This window comes from Rhea americana, unplaced genomic scaffold (genome assembly GCF_003343005.1).
Source record: "Rhea americana isolate MKP2758 unplaced genomic scaffold, rheAme1 scaffold_125, whole genome shotgun sequence".
Taxonomy (NCBI): Eukaryota; Metazoa; Chordata; class Aves; order Rheiformes; family Rheidae; genus Rhea; species Rhea americana.
The window spans coordinates 1,229,295-1,247,018 of record NW_028185317.1 but is presented as its reverse complement, the minus strand read 5'-3'; the positions used below and the strand labels follow the sequence as shown (position 1 = coordinate 1,247,018).

Sequence of the window (17,724 nt, the reverse complement as noted above, 5' to 3'; positions counted from 1 at the left end):
GCCGCCGCCGCGTCGCGGCACCCGTGAYTGGGTCACTCGGTCTGGCTGTATTTCTTTAAGGGGAGGTGAGGACAATATTACTTGAGGGAGAAAGAAAATATAGCTGTTTTTTTGGCAAAATCCTTCTTGTTCCCGTYGCCGGCAGAGTTGCTTATTGTGCCGGAAAAATAATTAGCTTCCAGGGGYGTGTTTGCACGCACGCGTGTTCCCGTGGGGCACGGACTGGAAGCCGCTAGCCTGACCCTAGCGAGTGTTCGGTGTCCGTCGCCGCAGGCAGGACGGCCGGGACTTCGCAGCGCACGTGCTGGGCAGGGGGATCGTGGCGGCGGCACGGCCCGCCCGGCGGGGAGCGCTGGTCCCGGGGCTGCCGGCACCGTGCCACTCGCGGAGCGAGGGCACCTCTCACGTTCAGSAGTCGGGCAAACGACTGCTGCTGAAACGCGTCTTGCTTGCCGCGGTGCAGGCCAGAAGCGGTGCAGAGGGACGCGCGTGCGCAGTGCTGGTGACCGGCAGCACCTGGGGCAGAGCCGGGGTGGGAACGGGCACCTCCTGCCCCTGCCTCGTCTGCCGGCTCCCTCTGCCCTGCCTTGGAGCCGTGCCGGTGTGGGGATCGGCGTTAGGCTAAGGCGCTTGCTTGTGCGGAAAATGAATTTTGCGCCCTGCGCCTGTGTTGGTGCAATCTTCGCGCGAGAGCCTGCAGTCCCCCTGGAACTGGTCTTTAGCAGTTGCTGAGAACGCTGCAGGTGGCAGTAGCAGCCTGTGTGAGTGATCTGGCCCCAATTAAATCTCCTCCAAACTGCCTGAATTATCGGCTTGCCTTTTTTTTTTTTTTTTTTTTCCCCTCACAGAATTCAGACTAATATCATTTGTTTATATGGTTCACAGTGCAACGTCTTTTGGACACTTTAATACATGAGATACTTCATGGTGATGGGAATAAAAAGCCTGTTTTATTTTATTTTATTTTTTTTTAACATCAGAGCCTGGCTCTTGTAGCTTTGCTGTATGCTTTCCTTGTCCGGGGCACGGGGCATTCAAAGGCAGAGTAATCAGCAGTGATCCCATTAAAGAGTGGACAAGTGCATGAGCTCCAAGCGGACGTTCTGGCTCCCCTTTTGCTGTGAGAAGGAAGTGCTGACTGAATGCTTCTTTGCTTGCTTTAGGGTAGCAGCTCGCTGCTTCTGCTGTTCAGGACAGAAGTCTTTAATCTGGCAGGAGATTGTGCTTCAAAGCTTGGAAGAAGTGCTCTGAATGGCCTTGGCACAACACTGGATTTGCTTTGGCTGGGGTTTTCTGCTCTTACACCACCTCAAAAATGGATATTATCTTGTGATATTGATTTGGTGGGCAGTTTAGCCTCTTTTGTAGTCCCTATCACCTTTGTCCAGTTGTTGTTACAGCATAAACCAGGAGCTGTAGAGCRAACTTTGCCTTTGAGGAGAAGTCGGCATGGGAGCAGCCCAAGTGGGCAAGAGAACAAAAGAAAACATTCACCTTTTGTCCAGTCTTTCTTCCCTGCCGCCCGCCTTTGATAGTACTCGGACCTAGTCCTGGTTCTGGGCAGTTGGCAAAGGCAGTCTCCCTCGGCTGTTTTTCCTCTGTCCGGTTTCTGCCATGCAGAGTGATTACGGGGTGTTCGCAGCCCATTGCAGATCTTTTCCAGTGATGGGAGAAACTCGCTGAAAGCCCAGGCAGATGTGCGTACGTTACTTTTCTTTCCAGTCTGACTTTCTTCACTGCTCTGTAACTGGAGAGACATCACTCGTAGCAATTTCACAGAGGCAGGAATGGCTTAMCTGTATGTAGTTATAAATAAGCTATTTCAGACAAACGCCTTTGTTTAGGCCAGAGTTGGAAAGCGGCTATAATACATAACAGAAGCTTTGAGACTTCTAAGTAAAGTGTGCACGTGGTCAGTCCTGTTTCAACTACATCTAATCAGCTTCACAGCTTTTCTGGAAATTAAATGAGCATATCAGATGAACACCCAATTTGCATTAAAAGAGCAACTGTTGAAACAATTATAGCCCAAATGTCCCCCAGCTCGAGCAATGCGGTATAGCCAAGCTTGGGTATGGGTGGGACCGAGCGGCTCTGTAGCTGGTAGAAACCCTCCTCCAATGCATCCCAGGCACTGTGGAGCCTGCATCAGAGGTTTCTGTGGTGACCCCGACTATCACTTCTTGTCCACTTTGACCTCTGTGGGCCTCAGTCTGAAGCCACCCGACCTCTGTTGTATGTTTGTGGGTAGTAGATGAGTAGCATTTGGGATGAGGCAGGAGGAGAGGCAGTTGGAAACAGCAAATGGGTATGTTGTTGCCCTGGAGGGGAAGCCAGTGCTTTCTCCTTGGGTTCCCTGTTTGACTTGGCTCTTTAATGTCCATCAGTGGTCAGCTAGCAGTTAACCAGAAGTCTGTGCCATAGATCTCTGTTAGTTGCGCTCTTTGGTCCATCCAGGGCTCTTAGGCTTAGGTGTACTCCGATCAGCATGTACCTTTGCCGCACTCTAATTACTTGAGTAGCTTGGGGAGAAAGCTGTTCCCACAACCACKTCCTGCTGCAGGATTGCTGTGAGTCATCTGGTATGAGCCCGAGCCCTGGCTGGAGGCAGGGCATGGGCTGGAGGGGCTGGGAGTGTGATCCCATCCAGCATTGGCGGCCACTGGCAAGGGCGTAGGTGTTCAGAGGTGTGGCTGGCACCCTACACAGCCTGCCAGCCGCTCCATGGCTGCTGCAGTTTTCTCAAACTTTGAAGCCTAGATTGCTAAACTGTTTTCTTTAGCATTCTTTACGKTAAGACCACTGGACCCCTATTCTACTTGCTTTATTCTGCTGGTGGTGATCTTGGCGTGAGCACTGCTGGAACCTCATAATCTGAAAGCATTGTGGGAGTTGAAGCAGATAGCTGCACTTGAGTGGGAAAGCCTGCTCAGGAAGGCAGAAAAAACCTGAAGCCTGTGGGAATTGTTCTTTCTGGCTGATGACCTCTGTTAGTTGATCTGGACTTCCTCTGCCATGTCTTCTGATGCAGTAATAATAAAAGAATCTGTACTGAAATCAGAGGGACTACATTGTTTGTTGAAGGATGGCTTTTTTGACAAAGGGCACCTTCTCTAATGGAAACATGCTGGACAAAGGCAGTGGGTGAAGTTTTAATTCATCAGACTGCCTGTTTTTAGGAGAAAGGGGGTTTTCTGGGAGCAGGGGAAACCAGAGCCTTCTCTAAGTTTGAATTTTGCAATGGTAATCTGGATCCTCTTTCTTGCTTTCCATTGTAGAAAGACTATAACATTGTGTGTTTCTATGTTAAAATAGGTTCTGTCTGGTCTTTTATTTGCTTATCAGGTAGAGCAGGGCCTGAAGGAAAACTAGTCTCCCATTTACATTTTTTAAGTGTTTTTCAGAGTTATAGCGGCAACTGTGCGACTTCTGAACAAATCTATTGTTGGTATTTATTAGAAGGCTGTTGTCACATCTAGTTGTTGAAATGCAGAAAAATGTCCATCATACTTAATCTGAGGTGGACTGGTTTCTTGTTTGTTTGGTTTGTATTTGAGACTTCTAATCATGCTTTTTTGTGTCTATAGGTGTACTTGGTGAGGATGTGGCTTTTGTTTTGGACTGTGGAGGTGCCCAGAGCAAATTCTAATCACCTCTGGCAGGGCATCCTGCAGCTAGCCCTGCTGGGTTCCTCGTTTCTCAGGAGGATGAAAGATGCAGTGATGTAAGAGAATTGCAGCTGAGGGCAGTAGATAGAGAATTTATTATTGGCAGTAAAGAYTGGGAATTGAAATGGAGGGTGTGGAACTGTGATGGGATCGCTTCTGTTTTTCCATGCAGGACAGACAGSTTTATGCCAGGTAAGCAAGATGTTACTGGGCCTTAAGTGGTTAAAGCTGGGTAGAGAGAGTTATGTTTCGAGGCCCTGAATATGAGGCTTATTGTTGTTAGACCTTTGTCTGAAGTGGTTGGAGAGGTCTCTTGGCATTGCAGAAAAGGACAGCCACCGTCTTTCCTGCGGAGGAATGCACGGGATTTCTGGCTCCTCTTTAAGTGAGGTTTGGAGATGGTCTTTGAACAAAGGCTGACCCAAAGGTGAGGATAGCAAGGGCCGCAACCTCGGCAGCGGTGGGAGCGGCACGTCTAGGTGAGGAAGGGGTCTGCAGCGACGCGGGGCCCCTCCGCCTGCTGCGGAGAGCCTCGCCCGACAAAAGCTATTTGAGCCGCTTTGTCCGGCCTCTTTGCGGAGGGGGAGGGCGGGGGGTTCAAGTGCAGCGCTGGGGGAAGCGCGCTCAGGCTGCCGTGGAGGCTGTGCGCGCTCGCCGGGCAGCGAGGAGCCAGCATCTGCTCTTTTGTTCCTGGGAGCAGAGCTCTGCGTCTGGAGTGCTGGGTGGTGGCTCACCTCCTGGAAATTCAGCCCCTCTGCTATCTGCTGATCTGGATTACCCTAGCACTTTTCCCCATGTTTAATGTTAAAACCTCTTTCGGGGAAGTATTAGGCTTTTGCTCTTTTTTTTTTTTTCCCCTGCAGCTGGTGTTTACTTGACTCTGATTACATTTTAACTTTGGTTTGATAATAAACTCGAATCAGTCATTGGTGCAAAACTTATAAGAGATTACATATATTAGGGAAACATTTACTTAAGTAACTTCTAAGTTCGTCTAAGAAAACGTCTGCTCTTTGCGGGGGTTGCACCGGCTCCTGCGCGCTTGAGCAGAGCTGACTGCAAGTTCAGCCCGAGATGTGGATCTTTAATAGTTCTCGGCTAATGATTTTAGCAGAACTGTGGCATGCGTCTCCCGTCCGCTGGCCGTCTGATTTGTTCGCTGCCGGCGAGCTCAAGTGCATACCAACTTCTGCTTCCCTCCGAAGGAATGTCCAGGTTAAATATAGCTGCTGGTTTTGGCTGAGTTCATGCTGGCTTTAGACTCCRCTTGGTGCTTTTTGCCTCTATCCGTGTATATATTGTGGTAACTTTTGAGTGCTGCGTCCAATCAATTCCAAATTGCTTCTCAAGTGGATTAAACTGACCTGGAATGAAGCATTTTTGGCTCTGAATATGAGTGATACCTGCAGCAATTTAGGGATAGCTATTGTGTTTCTTCATAATTTATATCCAGTCTGGATGTGAATTAGCTTCCAAGTGCGGACAGATCTCGTGGGTGTTGAACTCCTCCAGTGCCTTGGCCGTTCCCAAGAAGACCAAGGTGCCGGCTCGATGCGCCGGGGGGCCTGCCTTCGGGTTTGCAAGCTGAGCATCGCCTCGCCAGCGCAAGCCGACTGGGAGGGCGGCGAGGGCCGGTCCCCGTGCCAAAAGGGGACGGGCGGAGGCGGCCTCGCCGCGCGGCCGCGCTTCCCCCGGCGCGGCGGGCCTTAGCGAAGCGTGCGGGCAGCGTTTTCCCGCTCCCGCGGCGTGAAGGTCGCCCCGAGGCGTTGGGGAAAGGCGGGGAGGGCTCCTAGCCGCCGCCGGAGGGAGCGGGAGACCCCGGGAGCGCGGCGGAGGGGGGGAGGCCGCGCGCGGTGCCCCTCGCCCGTGCTCAGGGGCGACGCGGGGGGCCCGGCCTCGGCGCCGGGCACCACAAAATGGCAGCCGGTGGGGGGGGGGCGTCGCCATGGCGACCGGTTTCTGCCTCACTGAGGCGTCGTGTAAATCCCTTCAGAAACGAGAAGGGGCTTTTGTCTTTGGAAGGGCTGAAGGGGCCTCATTAAACCCGAAAYGTGGAGAAACGGCCTCAAAGCGTGTCTGGAGGGGGTGCGGGAAAGGGGGGGAGCCGGGCCGAGTGGAGGGAGCGAAGAGGACGGCCGGCGAAAGCCCTGGAGCGGCCGCTCGCGGCTCCCGCCCCGTTAACGGGGCCGCGATGGCCCCCGCGGGCGACGGCGGCTGCGGCCCCGCGCACCGGATTGCGCCCCGCGGCACCGGCCGTTCCCGAATCCGCCCGGCGCGGGGACGGAGAGCGGCTGGCGGGAGGCGGCGCGGTGCCCTGGCGCCGGTCCTGGCCTGCCTCCGTGAGGGAGGAGACCGGCTCTCCCAGGCAAAGCATCCTCGTACCCTACTCAAAATCCGTGGCAAAGCTGCTCTTCCCGCGCCTGCGGGCCAGCCCCGTCCTCCCTCCATGCGGTCGGCGAGGACGGAGGAAGGAGCTATTTATCAGTGTTATTTCTTCCCCCACGTGGTAACTTTGTCCTTGCTCTCTTCACCTGTGCACGWCGGTGGGGAGAGTTGTCCTGCCTTGTGGGGAGCTGGGGAAAAGCCGAGCGTGGGACCTGGGAGGGAAGGGTGCAGGGAGAGGACGTGTTTCGAGGTCCTCSRAGCCCGACTCTCCTCCCTCGGGCAGGAAAGGACTAGACAGGCTCGGGAGTCTGAGTCGGCATCCTCCTCCTGCTCCTCCTCCTCCTCCTCCTCCTTGCGTGGCTGCTTTCCCTCAAGGGATGCATTCCCAAGGCCCTGTGGTTATGCTAATGATGCCGATGAATATTCAGGAGATCGCTGCAAGCACCGGGTCACCTGCTGAGCGTAGCTCCAGCTTGGGTTGAGTCGTGGGGACATTAACTTGTGTGGGACTGAGGGATGGATTTTCCCATCGTTGGTCGTGGTGGAGATAAACTATCCATGGAAGGAAAAGCTGACAAAGATRGATGTGAGGATACGAGCTAAGTGCGAGCTGGGCTCAGCAAGCCATCTAAACGTATGGAGGGAGCATGTCCCTTCGGCAAAATGGAGAAGGTGGGAAGGGAAGCAAAAACATAATACGCTTAAACGGCAGCTTCAAGCAGTTCAACTCAAGAATGGAGATTCTGTGCATACGATCTCAGCTGCTGCACTTTTTATTTTATCTCTCAAGCTCTTGCAAGACTGAGAGGACTGGTTGCATGGATAGATATTACCACTGTTGTTCTGAAACGGGAAGCTGCTAAGACAGACTGAGCCATAGGAAGTAAAGGGGCCATAGGAATAACATTGCCAAAAAACTACCTCCCTCCCTTTTATCTGCCTTTGTGCTGAAAGATGATGAGGTGCTGTCAAAGAGGGTGATCAAAAAGGGGTAGTGAAACAACGTTCTGGATTAAACAGCAGTGAGTCAGAGGGACCAGGTGGTATTCATCCAAAGATTGACTGCACTTACCCTTAAGTGGCTGAGCTGCTAACAAGATGTAATCCGTCATCAAAATCAAATGCTATATCAGAGGGTTGGCAGGTAGCCAATATTGTGTTTACCATTAAAGGTATTAGGAATGATCCTGAGAATTATAGACCAATATGCGTTACTTTAGAACCAGGTAAATTATTTGATGAAATTGGCCATGAAGACTAGTTTGTTATGTACACATGGTAGAGTGGGAACCGACTGTCGTAAGTTTTGATGGAGGAAGAGAACTAGTGAGAAGAGCYAACTTTCTGCATGTGAATCTTGGGCTAAAATGCAAATTTTATGAACTGTCTCCCAGGAATCTACTAAAAGTCTGAGGAGATGAGATTTGTCTTAGGACGTGAATTGACTAAAGAAAGGATGGAGAGGTGAAATAGTCAATTGCAGTTGTTATTTAGGATGACTGTATCCTTACTGTGTTGATGCCTTTATGACCTGGAGGAAAAAGCAAGCAGCTGTAAAGGTGGAAATTGCAGAAATCAAGGTAGGATTGGGAGACTGAGTGACACGGCAGCAGGTGAAATGTGCAGAAGACAAGAGCAAGGTAATGCACATGCAAAACAACAGTCTTAATCATTCATGCACACAGACCTGAGATTAACTGGTGCTCCCATGGGTGAAGCTGTAAGTTGCTGTTAGGAATAGCTGAAAAACACCTCTTTGAGCAGCTGAGGCCAAAGGAGTGAACGAGATACTAGGCCATTTCGGGAAAGACTTACCTGAAATTGCTGCATTTTGTTCTGATCAACTCATCTCAAAAGGGATATAGAAGAGGTCTGTAGAAGGGCAATGAAAATAATTATACATAGATTAGCAGAAAAAAAAGATTGAGGGCTTTTTTTCCCTTTTTTAAAAAAGGTGACTAATAATAGCAGGGGACATGAAAGAAGTGAGATCTAAAAGTACGGAGATGGTGAATTGCATGCTTCTATTTACGCTTTCTCACGGYGAGGAACAACTCAAATGAGAAAGCGGCAAATACTGATGGGAGGTAGGGGAGAGAGGGAACCTCTTCATTCAGTGTGCAATTAACTTCCTTCTATAGGATATCTTTGTCCCCAARAATTTCACAAGTGTCAAAAAAAGATCAGCTTATAATAATAGTAGTAGTTACAGAAGGATGTGGTAGAAATCTTCCTGCTGAAGCACATAAGCTGGCCTCTGAAAACWGTGGATAGGAGCATAATTTTCTCGTGCAGCTCCCCTTTCCTACATGGTCGTGTTGCTTGCTGGTAGTTTGCTTCATTGTTCTTGCACCTCTCTTTGAAATGGAGCTGGGCACTGTCAGTGTATTGGAATTAGATGGGCCATTGGGTTATGTAGTATACAATTGCGATATGTTAATTTTACTTGGCTTTTGAGACATGAAGAAATGAGTTGTAAAGCAAGAGCTATTAGCGCCAGAGCTATGCTTTGTATCTGCTGAGYGGAAGCCAGTGAGTACTGCTATCAACATAGCTCTATTTTAATCTGCAGATTATTTTATAGCACAGAAAAATGTGTCCCTTTTCTCCATAAAAAGGGAAACCTGATGTTCTCAGATCAAGCTTATAGCTTACTGTACAATTGTTCCCATTTAGTTTGCTCTAAAATTTGCTAATACTGTTTGACCTAGGCCACAGCAATGGTGGTACAAAGGTACTACTGAAGTAAGGTTCCAGTATTTGCTACCAGCCCCTTGACTTGTCTTACAAGGTGAAAATAAATCCTTGTGAAAACACAGAAGGCTGGGCTTACAGCAGAAGCTTTAGAGGGAGCCTCCATGAGTTGGAGATTTAACATAGTTCAGTCATATAAGATTTTTGGAGGATTCCTCCAGGGATAGGATTGATTTCTTTTAGCCAATGGCTGTGTGTCATGGGCAGAAGAAAGTATTCTAAATGTGGAAACTTATGTGAAATATTAATATTATGGTCCAGAAGAGTAAATAAGAATGAGGCAGRAGGAGGAAAGTTTTTATTTTTCTGACTGCGTGGTTGGGCATCATTGAAGATCTCACAGACTGATTCATACTTTTCAGAAGGCTTTTTCAGAAGTACACTTTGAGCTTGTACATGGAGTTTCTAGCTTTATTTGCTGAATCTTTTTGGTTTACACTAGTATTGGCTATTTCCTTTCCGTTTTTGATTTTTTGCCGTGTGGGGCCTATTTCATAACTGATGTGAGCTTTGGCAATTTGCAAGAGCCATGTTAATAGTGTAGGATATTGAGTATTAGGCAATCACCTGTGTCTGTACATTGTGGTATATCCGTCACGCTCCTGTGGCTTCTGATTTTGAGGTTACCAGTTGAAAGCATTGTTATACTTTGCTGGAAAATCCTGTGGTTTCTGTACGTAGTGTAGGACATAAAATCTTGGGGACCATCCAGCACACTTCACCTGTACATCTGCAGCTGTTACACTCTGAATAGTCTTGTATTTGCTCTTTTTTCATACTTTCAGAAAAGAACAAAACTCTGAAGTAAACTATTATGCTTTATTAGTATAGCAAGCTATTTTAACATTGTCTTCAGCTACTGAAACACTAAAAATATGCAGATTTTTTGCATACTAGAAAATGCCATATGTAAACTGGTTATTGCTGTCCTCCTTTCGCAATGCATTGCTCTTCTAGGTCTTGCAAGCATCTGCACAGGCCTTTAGACGTCCTCCATGTAAGCTGTAGTTATTTTTGGATTTCTTTGAAGAAAACAGCATTTAGCATATGTCACCTTGTATGTATGTCAGAATTAATGCTTTAGAGTATCTTATTCAAGGAGTAGGTCGTTGTTAAACATTGTTCTATTTTCTGCACAGCAAGAAACGCAGTAAGATGCAYTTTGTTTTTCAGGCATGAGGAAATGTGGTGCTTGCACCAAAGATTTGTGTAGTTTGCATGATTCACAGTATATCTGGGCTAGGAAGACAGGCTGTTTGAAAGTGTGTTAACGCATTCTTTTAAAAAATATTTTCAAACAAGTTACTGGTCATACTCTCCCTAAGGAAGAGTTGAATGACTACTGAAGTGTTTCTAAAGGTGCTGGATATCTTATCTGCACCACGCTAGTGTCTCAAACTAATGTTTAAATGTGTTGGCTAGTGCATTTTTAAACATGACCTAATTTGCTAGTCTGTACCTGCCCACACAAAGAGAAAGAGAAGTCTGTAGTGCCTGCATGTCTGTGGAGGGAAGGGGGGACAGCATAAATCCTTAATTTGCTCGGCCTAACTTCCATAGTTTTGTTTCTCGCCCCTTGTTTCTAGGTTTGCTTAGCTTTTAGCAAGCCAGGGTGCTCACACATGTTAAAACAGGATGTGCTGTGCGGCTTGGTTCAAAGGCCTCACGTCCAAGCCTACGTGGCTTGTACGTGGTCACGAGCTCCGCTGTCTGTTGTGGTCTGCCCAGTGACTTGAGAAGTTTCTTGGTGGAGAAGGTGTAATACAGGCCAGATCTGGAGGGCAGAGGACTTGCGTTTGTGCAGGTGGTTCTGCACAAATGCAGCTTCTTTCTGGGTTTCCCTGTCTTGCCCTGTATGTGGGGCCAGCCTGTCGGGAGCAGATTTGTGTGCCGCAGACTGGTGTCGGACTGAAAAGGCGGAGGCAACAAGTGCTGTGGTGTTCATCTTAAGTCACTTTAGGAATATGCTGATGCTACAGGATCAGAATTGCTTAAACTCTTGCTTAGATTCGGCATGGTAAAACAAAGGGCACGATCCATCATCCACATCTCCCCGGGTAGCCCAGCTGCATTTTTCAAGGGATTATCCTTATCACCCAGTTCCTCTTCCTCTTCCATTGAACTGCCTCGGAGATGCCAGGCCGGCCGCAGCAGAGTCTGACACCGGACACTCGCGCAGGTGGGGAGTGAGAAGGGCAGACGTCGCTCCCGTGCCATTTGATCGGGCCCCACTTAAGCTTTTTGGATTGCGAAGCCTCCRCGCGGAGCGCGCTGGGACCGGCCCCCGGGCTCGCTCGCTGGGCTCCGGCTGGCTCCTCCGCGGACCTCGAGCGCTCGGCAGCCCCAGGCTCGCCGGCCAAGGCCAAGCTGCTGAGTGGCTTGGGGCTCCCTCCGGGGGCCCTGTGGCCGGTGGGGGGACAGGGCGGAGGGGGAAGGCTGCTCTTTAATTTAAGTTTCGCTGCTCAGGCATCTCTGCCTCCCAGAGGCCTGCTGCCAACAGAGCTCTCCTTGTTTACCCAACTCGGAGGAATCGGTTTACAAGGCTCACAAATACCCTTTTCACCTTTCCCATCAGAAAACACCTCCCGAAACAATGAGGAAATTGGACGCTGCCACCTGATAGCTCCCAAGGAACCTGCAGAGCAAGGAATTCGCTAAGCAAACAGGCTTCTGTGCGCGGCCGGCCCTGCGCGGGGAGCGCCAAGGCCGGCCTTCGTGCAGGGCGCTGAGCGCCGCGGGGAGGCCATCGCCCGGCCCGCGCGGGAGGCTGTGCTGCTCGCTCCCAGGGTGGAGGGAGCCAGTCAAAGGGATGCCCAAAAACTACCTCCAGGGGCTTTACGTGATCAACCTGCTGATAACGCCAGCAAGTACCACCCACGCCCCCCTCCGGACATGCTCCCTTCAAGCATGTGGAGCTCACAGTGCCCTTTTTTGTTTGTTTTTTTTAATTTGTTTTGTTTTTTAACTTCAATGATTGTACTTCATCTTTATCACTGCTGACCCCACCACCAAATAAATAAATAAATAAATAAATAAATAAATAAATAAATGCCAGGACATTATCTATCAGCTGTTAACCGATGAGATACAGACTCTAAAGTTAAGCTAGAACCTTCCTCCTCATCATGAGCGCTGCAAGGAGCAGAGGAGCCCAGGGAAGGGACACTGAGGATACCTAGAAAGCAAGAAGATGTGTGTGTGTGTGTGGAGGAACCTGCCGAGGTGTCGGGGCAATCGGGAAGGCTTCGTGCTCTCCAGCGACGCGCTCTGTGGCTGTCAGGCATGGAGGCTGCGCTCCAGCTGCACGAGCAAGCCAAGCAGCTTCCTGCCCTAAATCCCCTCGCAGCAGCACAGAAGTTTCGGGATGAGGAAGCTTCTTAGCTATCTCCTTGTGGTTGCAAGGCTCAATCTTGTAAAGTGCTTGAGATTTTTCCGATAAAAAGGAGGCATAGCTGAGTCGAGCCTGATTCTTACCAGTTTTAAGTGCCTGTCTGTTTTTGCAGTGGCTTGGACTGTTTCAACTAAAGCCTTTAAACTTGAGGTCCTCAGGGCAAAAATATGTCTGTTTGTGCAGCACCTTTCACAGGCTTTTAAAACTTTTGCCGCCTCTGATGTCTGTCTGGCCCTGGAAGGGACGGGAGCACAGCGTGGTGGGCTCGTCGCTCCAGCCCGCATCACTGCGTGCACCCCAGGCCGTTGGGCCACAGTTGGCTCGTGAGAGTTGCGGTTGGAGGTGTTGGGTGGTCGGCGAGTGTCGGCTTTGTGCTGCGTTCAGGCAGGTGGGGAAAAGGCAGAGCGCCGCGGCCGAGCGCGGGCTGCAGCCCTCTTTGCGTTCYGCCTTCATGTGTCTCTTGGCTTGGAAGGTCCCTTTGGCCGAGTTGCGAGCCGGGTGGCCTGGATGGCTCCCTCTCCTGAAAGGCCTCCGCTCCGCTGCGCCTGTGCTGCTTTCTGCTCTCGTCATCTGCGTTCGGTGCCTGTCACCTGCATCTGCCCTCGTCCTGCAGCCCCATGGCTGCAAGGGAGGCTGGTTGCTACAGGTGTAGGTAAACACGCTTCCATCTCCGCTCCTCTTTCCCCGTGTAATACGTGTTGGTGTTTACCTTTAGAAGGGTTTTGAGATGACAGATGCTGCAGATAAAGCAATGGCATGCATACGGGAGTTTTACAATGTGGTKTCCTTCTTTAAAGAAACTCTATCATGATTGAATAAGACCTCGATGGGAGGACCTGTGGAAACAGAAATAGCCAAAAGTGCTGTGCTCATCTTGTGAAAGTGGTTGCTGTAAAATTTGTGTGACTGTGCTTGCCCCCGCAGCCTTGGAGTAAGCAAGTGGCTTGCTGGGCTGGAGTCTCCATCCTTGGAGATATTTAAAAGCTGTCTGGGCACAGTCCTGGGCAATGCGCCCTAAGTGACCTTGCCTGAGCGAGGGGAGGGGGTTGGACAAGGTGTCTCCAGAGGTCTCTGCCAAGCTGAACCGTTCTGTGATTCGGTGCTTCCCCTGTTTCACTGGAGGAGCGCTGTCTCCCAACGGGCGTAGGGGAGGATTCGCTGTGAAAGGTGCTGGGCGCTCCCGGGCCGGGTCTGTGGGTGCTGGGCCCTTTCTTGCTGGGTGCCAGTTTTGCCTGCAAGGACCCCTGTGAGATGGCTCCGGCATCTCTCTCACGCTGTGCCGCATCTGCGAGCATCTGGCTGCTAGACAAGGGGCTGGTGGCCCCCCACCGTATGCACTGGCTCCGCCCCCTCCCAGTCCCTCCCAATCCCTCCCAGTCCAAACAGGGGCCAAGGGAGGAGAGGCTTCGCAGGCTCATTGCCCTCTTTGGGTCAGGCTGCATCACCGGCTCTCTTGCGCCTCTGGAGCTGGCTTATTACCCCTGCTGGAGTTGTCTGAGATAGGTATTTAAGTAGGTTATTAATTCAAGCAACAGCCACCCTCCTTCCCCGTGCTTTGCCAGTCTGCCACATCCTAATTTGTCTAATACAGCACAGGTATCAAACTGCATCCCAAAGTGCTTTAGTATGCAGATGCCAGGCACAGTTTCATCGTTAAGGTTGAATTGCATTTTGATTCCCCTCCGCCCCACCCTTCCGTCGGAGAAATCAAATTCTTTGTTATGTGCAAAGAATACAGCAGATCCTTCCCAAAATTGCAGTGTRTGCTCCTAGGGCACAATGAATTTCCTGATTAATTTAAAAGTAGGTCTGTTCRTTCTTTCCAGTTAACATTAATTTAAAGATGTGTCCTTGCAAAGACAAGTCACCTTGTGTCAGAGTGTATTTTTTTTGCCCTCAGTGGACCCTCTGAATCAAAAATTTCCCATACACTAAACTTGCTCTAGTGACATACACAGGCTCCTTCTGGAGATATTTGAATGCTTCATTTTCTCTGCTGCTGTGATAAATGTTTTTCACCTCCCTCTTTTGTTCCTGGAGAACTGTCCCCTTTGATAAAGGGGACCATTTTCAGTCCTCTGKAGGATGGTGGTCACAACCCATTGCTTGTGACGAAACAAAATTTGGGGCGAAAAAWTGTGATATATGGTGAAGAGTTCAGAGAGCAATGGAAGATATTTTGACAGCGTACACTCAGGAGTTTCTTATCGTTGCTAATGTTGTAGACCCTTTTAACTCAGAAACAGCCCTACTTTTAGAGAAGAGAGGGAGTACACTAAGGGGGAAATGGAGGAGAAAAAATCAGGGAAATTGAAGGACAAAGGGTAAATGTGTATGCACGCAGGAATGTTGCTGGCAGGAAGCAGCAGTTGGAGGGTGCACATTGTCTAGGCTGCGGTGGTCTGTGATGCAAAGCAGATACAAGCCTCCTCCTCCTAATCAGCATGTCCTACTGGGAGAGGCACTGGGGGGAAAACTGGGAAAGCTGCTCCTAGAAGTTGAAAGTGTAAGAGCATATCCAAAAGCCCTCCTTGGAACTGTGTATCTGCATGTAGGGAGAAATGCTGAGTGCCTTAGCTGATGGCTGTTTCTTGCCTGATATTAACGTATGAGATTTGAAAAATGATCCTGGGTTAATTCCCAGGCAAAAAACTGTGCRCTTATGAAGTTGAAGCTAAATGTTCTTAGAAGAAAATCAGTTTATAATTATAGCCTCAAAATAAATAAAACACACAAACTTTAGTTCTGAATCATATRAGATTAAGAAGTGCCAATAGGATATAGTGTTTGGATGTTCCCAGCTGTGTTCCCATGACTGCTTTATGTTCCCCCTCTTCCCCATATTTTTCCGGTCCTCTTATAATTAAAAATCAACTTGACCTTATCCAAGACCACAAGGACTATTACGCCATAAATGCTGGTTGATGTCATATGGACTGATAGGTTTGCGGTCATTGCAAATGCCTCATTGGCCAAAGCAGCTGTGATGGCTTTCGTGGTGTTGAGATGGAAGGTGGATAGGAGCTCTCTTTGCCTGCCCTGGAATTGCAAGACATCTGCTTTACTTGTTTGTGGCTTCCTGTTTGGCATCTCTTGGGCAGAAGGGAGCCAGCAGAGGCTGAAGGAGGGAATTTGAGTCACTTGGGAGTTCTTTGCCAGAAAATGTCTGACTCAGCCCAACTGTGGAGAAACGAATGTGGGATTCAGCTGCGGGATTCAGCTGTGGGATTCATTCTTAGGGTGGGAACCTGTGAGTGAGCGTGCAAGTGTTTACTTGTGCTGCATGTCTGTGGCCTCTCACAGGGTGGAGATGGTGAGCAAGGGGAGGGAGGGGCAGGGGCTTCTCTACATCGTCTACTAAACGTCTCCTGGGATTGCATCAGGGCTCAGGTAGTGGGTGGGGGAAGCCTTTACTGCATGTAATGCTTTGGAAATGGTATTTTGGCAAACAGCCAGGTGACCTACTTGGTAATGTAAAGGCAAAGCAGGGCTCATCTGCCAGAAACGCTGGGGCTGGAGCGGGATTGCATCGCTCGCTTGGCGAGTGGCTGCAAATGAGCACAATAAGGTCGTTTTGCTGCCTTCCATTGTTCTCCGTGTTTGGTCTTCACGGGCCAAGAGYGTGGTCATTTAGGAGTTAAGTTTCCTGCTCTTTTATGAGGTTACTGTATAGCCTTGTTCCAGAAGTCATGACTTTTATGAAACTTAATTACTTCCCGCAAGCTTACATGGCAAAGGTGCAGCTACTGAGCTGATACCTGTGCTGCTGGTATATCAAAATTGGAAAGATCCTATTTCCCCTTTCAGCCTGGAGCCCTAGTGGAAGCAGTGGCTTCCTTTTGACCTGACAGGTGCCWCTGGAGCTGTAGCTGACAAGTTCCTACTCGTGCTTGAGGCTGAGTTGTAGCTCCTCCTGTATGTGACCCAGCAGGAAGGATTGGGCAGATAACGTATCTGAATTAAACTCCTGAGTCTGGACTGGTGTGGATAAAAGGCAATATTACCTGCTGTTTCTGTGTCTTGCCTCATCCTGTTGAGCTGGCTGGAGGCAAGAACTAAGGCTACTCCACTCTGACCCACTGGGCTAGAAAGGAGATGCAGATGATGTCTTTCCTGGCTGTCTCTTCCTATACTACAGCTTAACCTGAACTTTGGAGTCCTTGCTAAGGGCATCAGGGCATGTGTGTGGGTTTGAGCTCCACCTCCTGTGCCTGCCTTCTTGGAGCCTGTTGTGTAAATCTGGAGCTCATGCAATGAAAGGCCTAAAGCCTGGGCTGCTTGGACTCTGGTTTCAGCTCCTTGGCTTCTTGCTAAGACTTGTATGAGAGCCACGGAGCAGGTTAGTCTTGTATGTTTGTTCTTGTTACTTTGGTGCCTATAGTCTCAGCCTGTGCAGCTGCCTCTGGGGAGAAGAGGACCTCGTGGCTCTGTTCCCCAGGAGCTGAGCGTGATTACTGTTGGAGCAGGGTGATGTGGGGATTGGTAATGTCTGAGAGAAGAAGAGGAGAGCTATAGATGTACAACCTATCAAGGCATGCTGTCTCCAGTCTTCCCAGTGCCCAGATTGCATCRGGCAACTGCAGCAGAGAACTTTGCAGTAACCTCCATTCCCATGCTATCTTCTATGAAGAGTTCATTAYATTGCTTACATCAGAGTAGATACTCCGCTGCTTCCCTCCTTGTTGCCCCATTCTCTACTTTGCACTAAAAAAATACCAGAGTATTGCTCTACAGTAATGAAATTTGATTATTAATTATCAACATATTGCCTTCCTTCCCTTCGCTTCCCTTAGTAATGCCCTGCCTTCCAGCCCCAAATAGCTTTTATCCCTACTTACTCTTCTCTATCCRGTCCTCCCACGCTCCTGGGCATACTGTTGCGCTGTGGCAACTGAGGTGTTGGTAAAAGTTGTCCTGCTAGATACTTTCTTTCTCCTTCCATTTAAGGACAGGAATTCCGTGGGTAACTGGGGTGTGGACGGGATCCCTCCCCACTCTTTGGTTGTCAGGACTGCTGCCTGTGCCAGACCATCCTGGCGCTGCAGGAGGCTCATGACCTAGGTGTCAAGCATGGCAGCTTGCGYAGAGCTGTGTAGTTCCACGAGAGCCCAGGCTGCAGCAGGCTGTTGGGTAGTGTTGTGCAGTTCCCTTACAGGCCAGAGCYGCCTGCTAGCTTGTGTTGTTTCCAGGCATGGGCCTGGGGAAGGGTATCACCTTCTCAGCAGCAGGAAGGTTAGGGAGCAAGAATGAACCAAGGGAGACCCTTTTTCTGTTGATGAGCAGCCTGCACTGGCCCCTTGCACATTCAGTGATGGTGAAGGAAGAAGAGAACTTTCTTCTTGTATCAAAAAACATTTTGTGGAGGGAAAACAGCAGAGTTTCTGCCTGAAACAAATCGTATGAAGCCGTGTAGCGCACAAAGTGGGGTTCGGCACAGGGAGAAATGCGGCGATGTTGTGCAAGCTGTATGGTTGCTGCCCATACAGTTCTCTTGCCACATTTGAATGCATACATAACTAACATCTT

At 49.6% G+C, this 17,724-nt stretch overlaps 1 protein-coding gene across 1 annotated transcript in view; it reads left to right on the top strand.

Moving 5' to 3' along the window:
• The window catches only part of EFNB1 (ephrin B1), a 74,062-nt gene that overhangs the window by 27,023 nt on the left and 29,315 nt on the right, over window positions 1-17,724 (top strand). The window lies entirely within an intron of this gene.